General features: G+C 43.5%; 1 protein-coding gene across 10 annotated transcripts in view; it reads left to right on the top strand.

The window, feature by feature from the left end:
- LOC104016207 (microtubule nucleation factor SSNA1) overlaps positions 1–17,906 on the top strand; it is a 41,348-nt gene that overhangs the window by 9,665 nt on the left and 13,777 nt on the right. For 3 of the 10 annotated variants that reach the window (XR_015709008.1, XR_015709004.1, XM_087777533.1), the window contains exon 3: positions 7,335–10,597. The gene's annotated coding sequence lies outside the window, so the exon portion shown is untranslated. Of the gene's footprint in view, positions 1–5,039; positions 5,544–5,995; positions 6,794–7,334; positions 10,598–12,545; positions 12,667–17,906 lie in introns of those variants that run through there. The other 7 variants (XR_015709009.1, XR_015709006.1, XR_015709018.1 and 4 more) reach the window with 5 other exon arrangements.

Here is a 17,906-nt window from a genome sequence, read left to right as displayed (position 1 = left end):
GGATCTGACTTCTAGTCTGTCTGTAACGGCATATAGACCACATAACAGCATTCTGACCGCATGTGACAGCAACAGGCTGTGTGGCAACCATCTTCTACCACAGTTCGTTTTGGGTTAATGAGTTGAAGTAGCATGGCAAGTCAGGAACTGTGGAGGTATGAATGGATAGGGCTCTTCTATAGGGAAAAGAAGCTGGCTCTATGAATTCAGATTAAAAACTACTTCAATCTAGGACAGGTGACACCTGACAGCAGTATTCTTTTATTTCACATATCACAATAAATATATATATATACATTTATATATAGATATATATAAATATACTGAGCATTTTAATAAGTATAGAATGTTCCTGGTAGAAACCTGTCTAATATTTCAGTACTGTCTGCCATTAGAAAGGACAATTTAAATAGGCTGGTCATTAACGGCTACTCTAGGTTGTGTACCCTCTGCATTCAATAGCCCCCACAGTCTTGCTACTGTATAAACCCTCATTTGTAGCCCCGTCCTCCTCTTCCTGCTGCAACAGCTTTTGTTGCCCCTGTTTCCTAGCCCCTTAGCATGTTCTTAGTTATCCCAAGCTGCTGACCAGAAAACATGCTGCTCTTCTGCCATGTGGTGAGTTGGAAATACTTTCAGTATCTTCATATTGACGAGACATGTTCTGGCACACTTGGAAAAATTGTTTGCAAAGATAAAGAGATTTCATTCTGTTTGATAGTGCCACAGAAGTTATGGTTGGACGGGGTTAAGAACATTATATGGTACAGAAACAACAGACACCTGATCTGAGAGGTGTTTCATCCTATGAAAAACCCATCCTAGAAAGACTCTTAGGTTAGGTTGAAGTGATGGATGGATGGAATGTGACGTTCCTGATATGCTGTGGAGATTAAAGAACAGAAGTTAATTATGCTTGTCAATGAGAATATCCTTGTCCCAGTAAATGCAGACTTTGTTTATAGTCTTCTGCAAATAAAGAAGGTCTATATGTGATGCTGTAATGTAATTAGTATTAAGGCTATGTGCAGAGTGACTTGAGTTTGTTCTAGAAATGATTGCACTGTATTTGAGAAAAGACTATAACTTGAAATTGAAAAGAGAAAAAAGGAATATAATGCTGGAGCTTTCAGATCGGTGATCTCATTGAGGAAGCCGGTATAGGTCAGCTACGTAGCTTTTCAAAGCTCTGAATACAACCTATATTGCAAAATAATAAACACGTGCTAAGATAGAGTGGAGTATGCTCACAGTAAGGCTACTTGTAAAAAGTTGTCAAAATGTCATATGTATTCAGCAGATTTCTTTGTAATCCTGCTCTATTTTACAAACTAATGTATTCCCCAGTAAGGTGCACTAAAGATAAACATTTCAGATACCCTCATCTGCAGAGAGAAAGGAAAGGCAATTAAAAGTCTGCATGCTGTGAAATCTCTGGTTAGCAAAAGTGTCTGCACAGACTTCCATGACATTTTAAGGAACAATTGGTTTTCCTGGTGTCTGGGATGACTGAATGCAAACATAATTTTTGAAAGAGGGCAGTAGCTCAGTAATTTTCACGCTGGCTAAAATCCTGCTGGTTTGCATAAAGGTTTCTATTTTTATTTACTGATACCAAAGTCTTGGTGACAAACTGGCTCCTCCAGACCAGACAAATTCTATTTTCTTTTATTAGCACACATCATTTCGTCTCTGACAGAGAAAGGGCAGACTTCTGATAATGTAGTGAAAGAACCTGGGGCAGAGCAGTGTCTGGTACTGGCCTCCATCAAAGAGGAGGAAAAGCACAAAAGGACAAAATTGCTGGCCTTTATCTGAATTGAGCGGGGTTGCTTGCAAAAGTAGCAAACGAGAGGGCTTTTTTCTTTCTTTTTTTTTAATTTGCTCCCTCCTACACCGTTATTGGGCTGAGTAGGGAAAGAATTTTCTTTCTCTTTAAAGATATGAATAATAATAAATGGGATAATCTGCTCCAAGAAAAGCCAGTTCCACATGGGAGGCAGCTAAAGCTGCCCCATGGGAGCTCTATTTTTTTTCCTTCAGAAAAAAATTTTCATCATGCAACTTCTAAAAGCCAGCAGCCATTGAAGAGGAAGGAGAAACAACAAAATGCTGTGTTTGCTTGTCATTGTGAACCAATTATTCTTCCAGTAGCTGCACTCCTGCGTGGAGTTTCTTGGTTGGAAGTACTGCCTGTCCAAAACGTGGATTTTTGGTCTGAGACTTGTTCAGTTTAAAATATATTTTTTATTTTAGATGAGCTTAAAACAATGCACATATTGGTGCTTATATAGGTATGGAATTTGTCTGTAACTGTTAGTTAGAAGTCCTTTTCACTGGCTTAATATGCCGTGTATTATGACACTGATGTAGCTAGAGTGAAGCTTGGTTCTCAGGCATTAACGTGACCCTTTTAACTTAGATTGTGCCGATATGTATTTTATAGTTTCAGGTGTTGGTGAATTCAGCAGCGACGAAACACAACAAGGTGTAACTTGACTTTGTGGACTTAAATTAAATCTTCCCATATTGCCTTGCATGAACACTTTTGTTTTAAATAACTTCTGCGTTTGGTTATTCAATGGGAAAGCACAGCCAAATGTTTTAAAGAGGTATCAAAAATCATTTGTTTTGGCTAACAGTACCTTTACTGGATAATCTCATCCAGGAGAGATTTTAAGTGTGGTACCTGTTCAGACCCTGGACCCTCAGAGCACAGCACAGCCTCCATTTCCCAAGCCCGTCGTTCCCACCGCACATGAACAAGCCAGTTGGTTTTGCAAGGACCGTGGGACAAGGGGCTATCTTGTGGGTGCTGGTAGAGAGCAGATGATTAAATAAATGAAGGCAATGTGTGCTGTACAAAACCACCTCAGGCAGGCTCACACAGAGGCCGGCAGAACGACATGGGAGTCTTCTCTTGTTTCTGCTCTATGTGAAGTGTAAATAAAAGTAAATACGTGTGTGTATGTGTATGCTGGTTGAGCTACTTGATATTACCTCTGCTACGTTGGGATTCTGTTAGATAGGGAAGTTGTTATTTAATTTGTAGTTAAAATCATCTCATTAGCATGAGCAAAGCCCCTAAAACCAACCAAGGTAGTTGTGCAGTGTTACTGGATTTCAAAGTGTTGAATTTCCACCTCTGTAACTTCTGATCCTAGTGCTGTGTCCTGTACAGTAGCAAAGAAGGTAACAAAACTAATTTTAAAATTCTGGAATGAGTTTTAAGCTAATACTAAGAATTTAATAAGTGCCCGAGAGGATTTTATACCACAAGGCTTACTTAAAGACACTGGGTCTTCCGCTCTGCTTGTTAATGCTCTGGACTTTAAGATTCAGGATTCTTGGTACATTTCTCAAAGGCCTGACTCCTGAAATCAAGGCATTTTCTTTGTTCTTCTTCCTTCCCCCTTTGAAGTTATATTTCTGTTCCTTGTAAAGAAAAGGTTGAAAACACAAGTGAGTAAACAGGAAAGGCTCAGAAATAAAAGGCAAATATAAATAATTCTAGATCTTTTTCATGACTGAATGACGGTCTCACACTTTGTGGCTGGTCTGTTGCATGTCTTTTTGAGTGCTGGAAGCTGGTCATGGTCAATGTCCTATTGAAAATTTTACCCCGTGTTATACTTCAATCTAAGAAGATGCAATTATGATGACTTTAAGAAAGGCACTCTTGTAATCTATGGTTGTAGATGCTGTAGCACACAACTTGCTTTCTTTATGTGAATATTTAAATTCCTCTCTTACTATCTTGAGCAACTTCACCCAGCTTGTTGCAGTTGCTGAGTGTTACTCAGACATGTCAGGGAATCTCCTGCCATCCAGCCCCAACGTGATCTGCAGGTGTCATGAAGCAAGGTCTGGAGCTCCCAGGCCAGCAGAAGCTGGAAGCCCCACGGGATGGCAGGGGAAGGGAAGTCTGCCGGCTCCTGGGAGAGAGCACGTCTGGCAGCAGTATGCAGCCCCTCTTCTGCCAGAAGAAATACCAGCCTGGCACGACACTTCCCAGAATCAGGAATGTTAGAGGAGCAAGCAATGGAGAGGCAGGGGCATTTCTGGGCTGAAAGTGGGTCTAGGAAAACTCTTAACATCGCAATATATTTACCTCATGGAAATGATTTCGGGAAAGATGACTGAAAATAAGGTTTTTCTAGTATTTACAGAGCTTTCTTTGGAGTCTGCTGTATAAAGGGCAGGATGAAGACATTTTAGTAAAACTGACACTGAAAAAGAGAGGATAAGCTGCTGAGAACATCCAGAGAGATCAAGAGGAGTTTTCCTGAGAGGAGAACGTCACAGGAACAGCCAAAATTGTCTGATTTTAAAAATGCTTTTTATTAAAAATATATAAATATAGTATCTAACATCAAGAATAATTTCTCACCACAGTAATAAAATAATTAAATCCTAAAAAAAAAAAAATCAATTTTGATGCCATTCCACAATTATTCTTGACAAACGCTTTTAATTTGACCCAAACAATAGCAAGGAGGCTATCATGATATGCGGTCTAGACCTGAATGATTTGTTTCAGTCATCACAGCAAGAGGACAATAAGAGGGAACATGACAAAAATATAGCGAACAATGAATAGGGCTGCACATAATTTTGGCTCTCATATTTTTATAATAAATCATATGGTAGTTTGTGGTTTGCTTAAAGCTTCAGCTCCCAGATTTGTGTAGTAAATAAGAATCTAAGATTTCATTACAGAAAAACAAGTTTCTAATTTTCATGACTGCAAGAAGACTTAAACTAATACAGAGCAAGAAAAGGAACCGAAACACATCTTTTAAGAAACGAGTTTGTGCAAGTTTTAACTTGAAAATCTATCTTCTTACTCTAAAAAAAATCCAAAGGCATAAAGCTAGGACTTGATCCTGCTATTACAGCTCAGGTCAGTATTTATAGTGCATTAGTTATTCGGACATTGTGAAGCCTCGTATCCCGTCCCTTTCTCTCTTAGCAACGTTCTTTTACAGCCTTGAAAACAACGTGCCTCTGCCCTCTGTTTTAATTGCTTTTTCCTTCAGCAGATGCTGACCAGCCCGGCGTCTGATTTCAGTTCTGATCTGGAATAACTCCAGGGGCGCGCACGAAGCCATCCCGCTCCTTCCCTCCTGAGAGGGTGGCGGCGGGGAGGAGAGCCCGGACTATTGTTCTCCCTCCCTGTGTCCCTCCCGCAGCAGCAGCCAGCATTGTTCCTTTTTATTTGCTTCCCTCTCTCTGTAAACCAGCAGGGCTCGCAGCAGAGGGACGCAGCTTTCCTTATTAGAATAATTAGGCTGATTTATGAGAGAACAACAGTGAAGGAGAGTTCTCCTTCTGCAGTGTTCACCACTGGAGGCTGGGCACCCACCCAGCTGCTGGCAGTGCAGTGCTGGGCCTCCACGCTACCTCACGCTCCCACCCCCAGCTACCCAGGCAGGCTGGAGGGCCCCCAACTCTCCAACCTTTGCATCTCAGTGAAAATGTACAGATATGTGCAATAAACACTTTTTTCCTTCATGTGGTATTCTTCAGTTGTATATTCCAAGGTAATACTGAAGGTCTAAGCAAAATAGTAAAGGAAAAGGAAACGTCCCATGTTGGACCCTTCCTTAGCATTAGCTAAGTGGAAATTTTGGCTTGTAAAACGCTCCTCGAGCAGGTTCGCTGTGTCACTGGAATAGTGAGAGCTGGTACAGCTTTGTTCCTCTCCTGCACTGTGGAAGTTTTGCATTACTTCTAGGAAAGGCTTATGTATGACGAGTTACGAAATTTCCTTCTTCCCAGGAAAATGTTACGAGTATCCTTTGTTCATCACGTCCTTGGTATCTTCATGGCAAAATACAGTGTGTACTTAGGAAGTTCTACTGCACTCTGGAAGACCCATTTAAAATGCACGTAGACATATTTAAAAACACATTTAAGCTTTTAAAAATGTATTATACAAGCAAAGAAAAACAAAAAGGATCATTGGCATTTTTGCCTGTTGTGTTTCTGCCAGGCACCAGAATCAAACACCAAACCTGCAAAAGTTGCCAGCTGCTTCCACTTCCCAGCGCGATGTTTGCGGTCACCTTTACGGAAGAAGCCGTACCCATCACTTGTCTTTGCTAACAGGATGGCATTTGTAGTGCTTGAAAGGCAATTAAACCATTTTGTAAATCATCCCCCAAGTCTGTAAAAATATTATTTGTTTGGGAGCAGATTGTTGGTGCCAGAGTTTCAAGAGCAGTTACTCATACTCAATAAGCCGTCCACATTGCAAACTCGATTAAGAGCCTCAATGAACCTGAGGAGCTCAGGGTATAACCAAGCCAAAGAAGCAAAAGCAATAAAGGAATGAAGTACATATTACAAACTGACGTGAAAAATCTTATTGCAGTTGTAATTGCCTGTAACAAAATGCCTCATACCACCCATAGGAAAAAGCCAATCAGCATCCAACATTTTCTGCCACCTTCACATTGTCCCAAATGCTCTCAACAGCATGCTCTTGGCTGGAACATTTGCCTCTGCCTTTTGCATACAAGGAAAAGCGGTGCAAGACCCAGTTTCACCCATCCCATTCCCTCATGCAAAGCCTCGGTGTATTTTTGGCTTAGCAGATTGGCAATTCTGACTGGCACAAAGTTGATGCATGTGGAAATCCGCCCTCTTTTGACAAAGTTGCATTCCACAAATTGAGCAAGAACACTCCCCTTCATTTTGTAAGGCGGGAGAGAGGTGGGGAGGGTAACCACGAGACATGGCCACTGCGCTTTGCAGCCAGAAGAAAAACTTTGGTGCTTATTGATATTGTCTCTCTGTTCACCAGGCAACAGAAAGCATCTAAAAACCTATCTAAACCACAACTTCGTTGTTCAGAAGTCTGTGTTTCGATATGTAAATACATAACCTGATTTTTTCTGCCTCCAGACACAGTGATTTCACTGATTGACATGGGGCATTCCCCTAGGAAGAGCTCAGTATTAGCACTGCTGCGTGCAAGGGTGATCTGCAGGGAAGAGACACAGCTATAAAATGGAGAAATGGTTAAAAGACTGTGCAGTGTGCCTCTCTCCTAAACAATCATACTGTACTTGCTTTCCCTCTCTCTTCTCAAAATTGCTGCCTTGGGGAGGTAAAGAATTACCATTGCCATAACTGTAATCAAGATCAGATGTGCAAAGGGAAAGGCCTTGCTCAAATATCAAAGGGGTCTTAAACTGCCAAAACAGAGCAAGAGAGAGAAATCCTGAGGGAATCAGAGATGTAATTTATGACTGACCTTTATTTTAGTTGGGAAATGCGTGCTCTTGAATGGCAATGGTCCCGTGAATGCGTGTTTTGTTTTGTTTCAGCTCATTGGGAATCTCTGCTGCAGCGGTATTGATCTAAGCTCCCGGACAATGAGCCCGGGGTGAGGAGTCACATATGCATTCCAGAAACATTTTTCTGCGCTGAACTCGTCTCAGCAGTGACAGTGCCCGGCTTTGTCGTCCCCTCTGCCATGGTGCTCCCTTCTGGGGCTCGCCTCTTTGTGTTTGCATCATCGCTTGCCTAAATGACTCCACATTTTCTGCATTCTCATAACCCAGTTGTCTGGATTTGGGAGAAAAATGAGATAACAACTCTTCAAGGGGATTTTTGCTGTCACAGGAGCAGCTGATGTCTGTATGAGCTCTCAGTCATTCAAAGGCCAAGCATTAGAAGAAAAAACAGACATGTTAAATCTTTGCAGTCAAATATAAAACCACAGCATCACAGTGCCTCGGCCTCCCGTGTGCTGCCTCCCTTTTTACATTTCACAGGGTAACATTTGATTGGGGACCCTCTACGCTTCACAAAAGTTTAGATTAAAATCTAGTTCCAAACTTATCTTTGTAATGGACCCAAACTGCACGCTGACCTTTGGGGAAATTCAGATCCACATTTCCATCGGTATTTCATGGCTCGATTCCAGCCATAGTTTAAAACAAAGATGCTTAGCTGCTGTCAGCTGAAGTTGCTGTGTTCCCCTGGCTTCCCATAGGATATCCTATAGTAAAGCAAATATTTGTTTTCATCATCTCAGAATTATGTTCCGAATTATTTTTAAACTCCATCCACTTGGATGAAAAAGCTTTTATTCTAAATTCTACCTTACACTTAACATGAACTGGAAGGAATGGCGGTGCTTAGCAGGTACAATGAAAAGAACAGATTGTCAGGAAAGCCCGCAGAGTTGTCCGTTCGGAAGAATCCTCTCACCAAGACAGTAGCTATTCATAAAATACACTTCTTGTCTGGTAATCAGAAAAACATAATCTGTCATAAAAGTCACAACTCCTTCACAGTTTCCCCTCTCAGCTTCCTCTGTGAACAGCTGTCAATATGTGTATGAAATTAACTTAAAAAAAACCCAGATCGGTTTGATGTCTGATGCAGAACAAGCCGATCTTTTAAACGAAGCTTTTTCAGGTAGAAAACCCTTTGGAGTTAATTGAATGGGAATATTCAGGTTATTTTTCATCACTGCAACATGTTGTTTTGCAACACAAAATATGTCCATTTACAGTAAATACAGAGATGTCTGCAATAAATTAACTTCAGAGTTTAAGAAACACAGATGGTATTTCTTGCACTTTCCCAAAGGGCTACATTTGCTCTAGAGAAAGCAGAGATTTTAGCTATTCTGTTATTTTTAGGAGTTCATTCATCCCCATCATTTCTACTTCACTAAGAAGAGATAAAATCTGATTTACACTTTATCTGCAAGCAAGCAAGGAGATTAAACAATTTATTTTGTCACTCGCAATATGTTTCTGCTGCCTCCAGCATTTAATTTTGAAAACAGTACATTTGTAAAGGAAATGATGAAGATGACATACTCCGAAGGGCAAGTCTTAACATTCAATACATTTTGGACAGGAAAAAAATACGCATCGGTGGTGCGACGTAGTAACTAACACCACAACTACCATTTGTGCCTAGACTCCCATCCTTTGGGAGTCCCTTCCTGGGGGGAGGCCAGGCTGGGCGGCTTGGCCTTGCCACCAGGATGGGGCAGGAGGCTCCCGCCGCCCCCGCTGGGCTCCCCCCGCCCCCACTGCTTGGCCTTGAACTTGCTTGCAAACGACCAGGCCCTCAGCAACAGGATTGTCACAAGCTGCAGGTCGTTTCCCGCACCTTTTGTTTGTTTGTTTTTTGGAGATTGACCATTTCAAACAACTGAGATGGAGCTTACCCTCAGAAAGCGCTGAAGAGAGAATGGAAAATAGAATGGAACCAATCTGTTTTTAAAGATTTCACATATACATGAATAAGCATATGTTACATTTCATAGTGATCTTTGTTTGAGCTTGTATTCATGAGTGTCTTAAACATTTTGGAACTTTCACCCCTCATTATGCGGCAAGAGATTTAATTCAGGACACTCCAGTGAGGGCAGAATTGCTGCATCCTTTACACAGAAAGGGTAACTGAAGCGTGCAGCTTGCAGCAGGGCCTGCGTTCCTCCCGCCCCACTGCAGGCATCGAAGTGAGAGGGCTACCTTAGAAGCCAGCTTGTCTTTGCTTCCCTCTAGAGTCGATGGATAGATCTGGCACCTCCAAAGAGTGATTCAGCACACACGCAGCTATCAAAAAAATCCATGCAGTTAACTCGACACACAGGAAAAAAAAAGATTCAGAATTTGTTGTTAAAATACAACATGTTTTTTGTATATCCTTAGTTGTGATGCTTAACTCATTCGAACTGAACACTGTAAAGTAAAAATCACTATTTTTATCCTGTTAAAACACACACAGGATGGCTTAAAGATGTAACTTGCCAGTGACCACCTGTTAAGAAGTGAGGGAAATATTCTTGTGGCAGAATTGTCACCAATTGACTGGCAAAACCTGCAAGTGAACCCAGGGAGGAATTCAGGAATTCAGAAACCTCTCGAGCTACAAATTCTTGCTGAATGTAGACTGAGTTCTGCTCTCCTGAATTACATGGTTCATTTAACAATGTTTATAATAAGCAAATGGTGACTTTCAGGACACAGGAGGGCAGAGTGGCAATCTGTGCAAACTGCTCCCGCCTGGCAGAGCAGCAGCGCTTCCCTCAGCCGCCCTGCAGATTCTTTTGCTGTCTGGGATTCCTCTGGCCTTTCTGATTTGACACTTTCCTTGCTGTTTCTGCGATCAGAACAAACACATTTTAAATGTTCATCTTTTACAACTCCGTTCCTGTAGTACCGCATATGCTTTTAGGATCACTCATGGACGTAATCCTAAAGGTGTTCAGTGGCTCAGCAAAATTGGTCCCTATTCCATGGAAACTTTGAAAGTCCAGCTGGATGCCTACCTGCGTTTGCAAGCACCTAAAATGCTGTCACAGTCTGGTCCTTGCTTCAGCTGCTTGCTGCTTTGTTCCTCCAGCTGATTGATGACAGTGAAGAAGCAGGATTCAAATCAGGTTTTAAATCTGCAGACAGCCTGACTGCAGTATCTTGTGTGTATTTCTCAACAGGTCCAGCATTTTTTTTTGCATTTGAGATTTTTCTACCGGTTATATTTTGTCTTTTCTTGTTCTGTCCATAGATGAATTTGTTACTTCTCCCACTGAACAAATAAAAAGAACGGCTTGGCTAACTTAGCGTCATCCTCAGCGACATGTTCTCTGGCTTTCTCAAGGAGTTGTGTGGCATCCTCTCAAGTCCTTATCAATATCAAGTCAGGGGATGCAATGCAGTAATTGGGGTGGATAGGAGAGAGAACGAGCTGTCAGCAGAGCTGGTCCAAAAAACCAGTAGCATCTCCCTCTTCCTCCCCTGATGCAGCAGCAGAACGGCTGCAAGAACACAACCTACAGCTTCCAGCCAGCAAGAACAGGGGCAGATCATCAGGAGGTAAACACAATACGGATCAGGTTCAGAAATGTTTTACTAGTAGAGCCTGCATTGCAGGTTTGGCGACATGCACTATTGGGGGATCCCACCAGAGCAGTGGGCAAATGGCCACCGCACAGACCCAGCCAGTCTGGACTCACATGCAACCCAACGTGCCCGGAATATGTCAGACTTGCTGTGTCTCTCTGTCCTCTGCACAGCCCAGAGCTACCGGGCTGGTGAGTTCAGTCACTTCCACGTGGTTGCTCTCAAGGCCTACTGAGGGACTGCACATTAGCCTTCTTGCAGGTTCGGGCTTTCTTCCTACAGGCAGCACAGCTCTAGGGGGAAGGGGGGCTTCTGAGACACAGATTTTCTTCCCAAGGTAACTGGCAAGCAGGTCTGTGTCCTTGTCCTGTTGTCACAGACCTGTCCAGTTGTATCCCATGCGTGTGAAACTGGCCCTTTACAGACTTTTGCAGCTAAGCCACAAGCGTCCACCTCTGCTGTATCTGTCTTGCAAAACTGGATATATTTTCTGACGTGCTGATCAGCAACATGTGGTGTATCAGGTAATGGATAAGCTGCTCAGCAGGAAGGGGCTGTGCCTGCTGTGGGGCCCATGCTCAGACTGCCTGGCTGGTTCATATACCTCCCAGCTGTAGCACGACTTCCAGGGGACCAAATACATCCCGTGTGGCAAGACCTCATCTCTTGTGGTGTCAGATAGAATCATAGAATCATAGAATTGTTTAGGTTGGAAAAGACCTTTAACATGATCAAGGCCAACCGTTAACCTAGCACTGCCAAGTCCACCACTAAACCATGTCCTCAAGCACCATATCTCCCTGTCTTTTAAATACCTCCAGGGATGGGGACTCAACCACTTCCCTGGGCAGCCTGTTGCAATGCTTGACCACCCTTTCGGTGAAGAAGTTTTTCCTAATATCCAATCTAAACCTCCCATGGCACAACTTAAGTCTGTTTTGTCTTGTCCTATCACTTGTTACTTGGGAGAAGAGACCGACCCCCACCTCGCTACAACCTCCTTTCAGGTAGTTGTAGAGAGCAATAAGGTCTCTCCTCAGCCTCCTCTTCTCCAGGCTAAACAACCCCAGCTCCCTCAGCCGCTCCTCATAAGACTTGTGCTCCAGACCCTTCACCAGCTTCGTTGCCCTTCTTTGGACACGCAGAGATCTCACTATGTCCCACTGCAGAATAAATCTGAAGCACTGTTGAACCTTGAGGTGGGCAGTTTCTTGTTTGATATTTACCTTCTGGTTAAGGTAAGCACGTATGCCACCAGAAGCAGCCATAAGAAAAGGAAAGCAGCACTTGGTCAAAATGTCAACGGAAATTGAAAGAGGAAGTGGTCAGTATTTGCTCGTAACAATTGCGGAGCTTATTTTCTCTTTGTTCCCTAAGTCAGGAAAAACTATGACAGTAGCTAGGAAAGGAAAATATTTCTTTCTGTTTCCAAGCATAAGCATGTGAAGCAGACTGCCCACTGGCAAAAGCTGCTGCGCACATTTTGGTCAGTGGTGTGTAGAGCCTGCAACTGTACATTGCAGCGGGAGCAAAGCGTGTTGTGGTACAGGAACCTGCGTAAGGGCCATGTGTTGGCTAAGTCCCATTGAGCTCCTGCTTTGTGTAAGTCTTTGTTTTCTTTACAAAAAGGTAAATTCCATTGGCATTTATTTCATTTCCTTCTTACAGACGAGGAGTTTGGTGTTTTGAGGATGTGGCCGACTGATGAAGAACGTTTTGATGAGGAGTGCGACCATTAGGGAAATGACAAAGGTGGATAGAAAGAGGGGGACGTCTCTTCCAGCAGCAGGTATGGTGTCATGCCCTGCACCTCGCCAGGGAAGGGGGGCGGCGAGGGGCTGAATGCTCACCAGAAACTGGCTTCAGTGAACTGCCAGGACTGCCTGTCTTTCCTGGCTGGTTATGAAGGCTCTTGCAGCTCAGCGTGTAGCCATGCTGGAACAACTTTTTATGGAGCTCCAGCCTGAGCAAGACAAATGAGCTCATGACAAATGTCAGCTCATGACAAGTACGAGTCTTTAATTTACTTCTTAACTTTGAAGCTAGTGGAAAAGACCTTCAAGGGATATTGGCAATTACCAAATTTCTGTTAAAAGTGTTTTACTTCTACAGCAGCATCTTTGAAAAAGCAACAATTGAAAGGAAGAGTTTTTTTTTTTTTCTCTTTTCATGGTCACTTTTGTGCAATTACAATGTTCTTTCCATTTGCATAGTTTCCACCTTAACTTTATTTTTTCTTTTCCGTTCTTGTGGGATGAATCTGTGACAGTAAGTATAGACCATATCTAGGGGGACCTGAGGACACAGAGAATGCCAAATGAATTTCATATTTCACGCTCAAGTCCTCCTTTAGCTCTTGCTTGCCAGTGTTTTACAGCTATAAACCTGCCACTCTTCACACCGTAATAATCTCATCATTTACCCTTCTGAATACTTTTGCCTACTGATCCTAAGATAAAACCTTCCTTGCATGAAACTTGGTATACTTTGCCGCATAGCTAGAAAGGACAAGAAACTTCACAAATTCTCATTTGAAGATTCCTTTTCCTGGTTGTCTGTAAAGATCAAGGACACAAAGGCATAAGAGCCTTACCTCCAGCATTCCAAGGACCCAGAGAAGCTTTTGATGCCAGGAATCCCATGCAGAGGTGGAGCTACTACCTTCGCAATTACCGTCCATCCCCATAAGGTACTTTCAGGTTTGTCCTTTCAGGGACAAAAAGCCTCTCTGGACCCTTGTTCCTAGAGACTGTTCCAGGGGGAATGAATGTTTGCCTCTGTTTTGGAGAGGTCTCTAAGCCTGGTGGTGGGAAATGTGGAAAGAGCTGCTACCTGCACCACTATCATCAGTGGTCACACCAGACCGGGCATCCAGCCTTGAGCTTTGGCATGCAGAAAGTTGCAGAGAAAAAGGCCTTGCTGCGGTTGAGGCCAGAACTACCCCATTTTGTTTGTGGTGGCAGAGAGGACTCTCAGGGTCACCACCTGGAAGGCAGGACAACCTCAGTGGGAGAGGCCCAAGAAAAAGCTCTACATGCCTGAAGCAAACCCTGGGAGAATTTGCGATGCTGCAGCCCAAGAGTACAATCACAAGAAGCCGTGTTTATCTGCCTGAGTTTACGGGCACCTGAGCATCATTTGTATCCAAACTTCTATTACCACACTTGTCCAGAGATGCAGCCACCTTGCTGAACTGAGCAGCTCCATGTCTGCTTCCCGTCTAAGCTAGCAGCAACCATGGCCACTTTCATTTCAAAAGGCACCAGGGAGTACCTTCTGCTGTTTGCATAACAGCCTAGACATTAGGGCTCTTGCTCTGGAAATAAGAGAGCATTTTCATTCCCTTCTCAGCTGAAAAAAATTAAATCAATGGTTCTGATGAAAGTGTAGGCTACAAAATCATGTGGGAAGGGAACAAAGTCCATCTCTCTTTTTGAAGCTAGGTCAGTGCAAGTCTGAGAGTGACATCGCTAGAAGGAGAGTAAACATAATGGAGCCGGAGTCTGTAGTCCACAAGTTAGGGCACTTAGCTGGGAGTGTAATCTCAAAGCAAAAGAGGTATGGGAATAGTCCCATAAAAACATATAAGGTATGTTTCCATGGCCTTTGGGGACCAGAGTTCACAAACCCCTGACCAAAGAGTTCATTTTTCACTGCCCGTCCCCCTCCTGTTCCTTGTGGGCTCTGCAGCTGCAGTGTTGCAGCATGTCAATCCCTCGCAGCCCATCGTATCTCAGTTTCAAGAACTGTTAGTCAAAATTTTCAGGTTACTAAAAGCCAAAGTTGAAGCCAGTTTTAAAACCAGCAAATAGAGTTTCTAGGTCACATTGGTTCTCATTTGCAGCTCTCAAATCTTAAAAATACAATGCCTGAGAATTTATCTCCAAAACCACTGCAATTAAGGGTGAAAAATCAAAATGGTTTGTTATGGGGAAAATACTTACAACCTCCGTCATGGATCACTGTCACACGTCCAGAATCTGGATGGTGTATTTCCTGTAAAAACGTACTTACTTTCTCAATGAGAAGTTCTCTCCTAGCCTGTACCTTTGTGGCAGCATTAGTTCTCAGTCATATGCTACTGATGAGTATGGAAAAGAAAACACAACGGTACGACGGGCTTTCATCTTTTTTAGTCCCTGCCTGGTTTCGTAAAGCTATAAGCCCTGTCAGACCTTACCCTTCCTGGGAGCCTTAGGGCACTTCTGAAAGACTTTAGTCTTCTCTTTGAACTTCTGCGATCATCTATGCTTTATTTTCTTTTAAAATGGCAAGTGGGAAATGAGTTGTCTTCCTTTTCTAACTTCCTCCCGCCCGTTGTTTCTGAGGGAGGCGGGAGGGGCCCCTTTCCAGAGAGGTGCGAAGTGCTGGCTCCAAAATTCCCACTGCCTCTAACGGAGTAGAAGGGCTGAGATCCAGGCAGCCCTTTGAACATGCAGGATGCTCTCTGTGAGGCGATGTAATACAACATTCACTGCTCATACTGCTCGGAACAGCAGGGCTGCTTTTCAAACTCCGGCTTCTGAAGTGTGAGGTGTACAGATAACACAGTAATAACACTGCTTGCCTGTTATTTGCTCTGAAATTCTCAATTGCAGCTAGCATGTGTCTTGAAAAATTCACTCTAGCTGAGCCTGGGGTGTCGGATAAGGGACGTGTTGCTCTGGGGCTGTGAGTCAGAGGCTCATTTATTCTTTATCTGTGGCAGTGGGAGCACAGACAATGAAAGCTGTATCTATGACAGCTCCCTTATTGAAGTGCCAGGGTTATTGTACTGCCTGTAAAGTCATAGGAAAGAAACTCTCCAGGTTTCTTTTTCTTTTTTTTTTTTTTTTTTTTTAAGTACAAACATGTTTGAACGAAGACATTCCTGCTTCTTGTAGCTGCCAGTTCCTGAGCACAAGATTCAATGTTTTTCTTGTACTTGATATAAAATGGCTAATCAAAGCCTTCCCTGCTCTGTTATAGCTGTTTCATTATTTATTATGGTAAAAGTATGAATTACTGAACTTCAGCCTTGGCAGATAAGTGAAACAGGAATGAACTTTCAGCTCTTTGGTTTCAGAAGGTGAGTAAAGCTCTGGTGGAGTTTGCACACATGGTTGGAATAGTTCCCCTCGTTTACACTGGCACGGCTCCACCGACTGCCGCAGCACTGCCCCGCTTCACACTTCCAACAGCAGGGAGTTAGAAACTCAGGGGCCTGAGACAGCTGTAACTTTTTCATATTGCTTGTCCAGTTTACCTTTTAAAACAGAAAATTTAAAATCATATGTGAAGAAAAAAAATGATTTTTCTCCTCTGGGTTATTAAGGCGGCCTTGACCAGAGAGAGAAGGAAGGAGCTGTAAGTGATGCCCCGAGGCTGACCCTGGAAGGAGAGGTTAAATAACAGTAGAAATATCTGTTGGCTCTTGAACCAAGTCACACACAGCATTTCTCATATATAATTCTTTTACATAATGCCCTCACAATAAAGGGTTCCTTTTTAACCTGGTTTCCCTAGGAAACGCGGCGTGCATGTTAACATCGTCTGCCTGTCACATCTCCTCCCCGGCCTCCCTCCTGCCACCCGCCGTTTGTCCACTCACTGGCCTGTGACGGAGCAAGGCCAAAAGTGAAACCTGGCCATTGCATACGGGCGAGATGGATGCCCGGCCTCCCCAGCGGGCAGAGCGATGGCAACTGCGCCTGCTGGCGAGGGGGCTCCGGCCACCGCGGCTGCACCAGGGCAGGAGCGGAGGGGACCCCCAGGCACCTGGGGATGCCGCAGGAAGGAGCGATGGCACCGGGATGCAGGAAGGAACTGGGAGGGTAAGCGGGACGTGGGAGAGAAATACGTAGGAAACCAGCCTCCGTGAGCTTCACTGCACGCAGCAGTTGAGCCTGACATGAGACAGGCGCTGTACTAAAGAAAGTCCTTTAAAGAAGCAGATGTGTTCTTTCCAAAGTAACTGCTGGTAAAATAAATTAAGCCAGTTAAATTAAGCTTCTATGCCAGCATCCAGCAGTACAGCTCAGCCTGATTTACCAGTCTGCTTAACAGGCAATGTAAACTAGCGTTTTATAATTTAGGATGGCAGATTTTAGTATCGTTTGATATACTGTACACTGATCTCGGCTTTTAAAAACCAAGGAACATGAAGGTGTCTGCTTGCCTTTGGAAAAGGAAATAAATATTAACTTATCTGCACAATGTGTGAGCGGATCTAGCCCTGTTGCAGGAAACTCATTAATCTCACATGGAAAATAAATAAGCCAGGAGAGAAAAGGATGGGTGGGATTTTAACTTCCTCTATTTCCGCAAATCGTTATTGTATACGAACAAGTGCATGCCAAAGGTTTTTAAGAGGAAAATTACTGCAAAGGACAAATAAGTTTATTGCATCTTTTAAAAGCTTTTCAGTGGAGGGATAATTTAGGGTCGTGTTGGGAAAACTCACCTGCTAAATGCTGCCTGGTAATTCCCACTATTAGACCACATTTTCCATCACTGATGCCATTGTCAGACTTGAGGCACCAGGACTCACATTTTCCATGGCAGGTGTCTGCCTAAGGCTGGATACGTGTGATGTGTGTGTGCGTGTATCAAGAATTGCCTCAGACTGAGTGTGTATAAACATTTGAGCCAAAATGGTTTTGCTCTTCAACAAGTGTAAGAAAAAATGTGCTGTTTCCCTCACATATAAAAAAAAAAAAAGGCAACTTCTTCTTTAGACAGTCCAAAAGGCCCCATACTTCGGAGGAAAAGCTTGAAATTTGGCAGGAGGAGTGCTTAAGCCACTCTGGAAATCCACCTCAGCCTGGCTGAGTTACAGGCCTGAGCAAGATCAGTTTGGTCTTGATAGAGCTTCACAGCTTGGTGTTTCGAAGATCCTGCCTTCAGTGATTCTGTGCTAGTCTGGGGCTGACCAAGGTGGTTTTATTCAGCTAGTTGCTGCTCTGCTCCTTTGGACCCTGCTGCTGGTCTGGGGCAACCCAGAATAAATGGTTACCCAAGGCAGGGACAGGCTGGAGAGGGAGAGGCGAG

Source organism: Nipponia nippon, unplaced genomic scaffold (genome assembly GCF_047370975.1).
Source record: "Nipponia nippon isolate SJK-2023a ecotype South Korea unplaced genomic scaffold, ASM4737097v1 scaffold_1, whole genome shotgun sequence".
Taxonomy (NCBI): Eukaryota; Metazoa; Chordata; class Aves; order Pelecaniformes; family Threskiornithidae; genus Nipponia; species Nipponia nippon.
The sequence above is the reverse complement of the archived record's forward strand: the minus strand, read 5'-3'. Positions and strand labels throughout refer to the sequence as shown.